This window comes from Pteropus alecto, unplaced genomic scaffold (assembly GCF_000325575.1).
Source record: "Pteropus alecto unplaced genomic scaffold, ASM32557v1 scaffold131, whole genome shotgun sequence".
NCBI lineage: Eukaryota > Metazoa > Chordata > Mammalia > Chiroptera > Pteropodidae > Pteropus > Pteropus alecto.
The window spans coordinates 21,420,245-21,421,347 of NW_006434709.1; positions in this window are offsets into that span (position 1 = coordinate 21,420,245).

Consider the following 1,103-nt stretch of genomic DNA (forward strand, 5'->3'; position numbering starts at 1 on the left):
ATTATCTGCTATTTAAATACTCTTTTCTAATTCATGTTTGTGCGAGGCCAGATTTCTTCATATACTTCATCTAATAAAGTGCCACATTGCAACAGATTGAATGCAGAAGCAGATATGAGTCCAGCCTGACATTAAAGGATTTAGGAAAACAAAAACCAGTGCCTTTTAGATTTGGAAAAAATATATATATTTTTTATAAAACAATGCTATTTATGTTAACAGGTAATGGTTTTATTTTTTAACACAATAAGTATCGATATAACCCATGAAAGTTCTTTGGGATCTTCAATTTTTAAGAATATAAATGGGTCCTGAGATCAAAATATTTGAGAATAGCTGGATTAGAGAATTCAGATTAGTAAACACTGAATACAGGTTTTTTTTCTGTTAATTCACAAATTATTTTTGTTTCAAAGGCCACTAAAGTCCCAGAGAAAGGTTTTTTAAAGTAGGTATAAAAACTGTTTGGGGAGTGGAGGAGGAGTTAATTAGTATCGTCCTATATAGATTGGACAATTCTTCCTTGGAATTATAATTCACCTACACAGTTTTGTATAAAACATTTCACAATAAATATTCTAAGTGTATAAATGTTTAAAATAACATTCAAAACTGGACTTTTATTTTTAGAAATCATACCAAATAGTAATATGTCACACTGTTTTTATCAATTCTTTATTTAGGTAACAAGTTGGTTATGTTCACTGCATTGTATGAAACATCACAATACCATACTGGGAAGGTACTATCAGTACAAGGTTGGATCAGAGTGGACAGTTTGAACAATAAACCATTTTGCATTCTTCATTCTCTATCTTTTAACAACCCCCCAAACCCAGTAAAGGGACAAAGAGCTTTTAACATCATCATGTAAAGCACTTTAACTTACAAAGCTAAAATCTAAAGAATAAATAAAATATATTGTGGCAATAATTCCATTAGACCAAAAATCAGGTGCACAATAAATCAAATGATCAAGGAAGCTGTCTGTCCATGTTCAAATGTGTGGCTCTTCAGAAACAGCTTCAGGAAAATGTTACAGAAAATATCATGAATTCCATTCTACATAGGACCAGATGATGACTCATTTTAACTACACACAA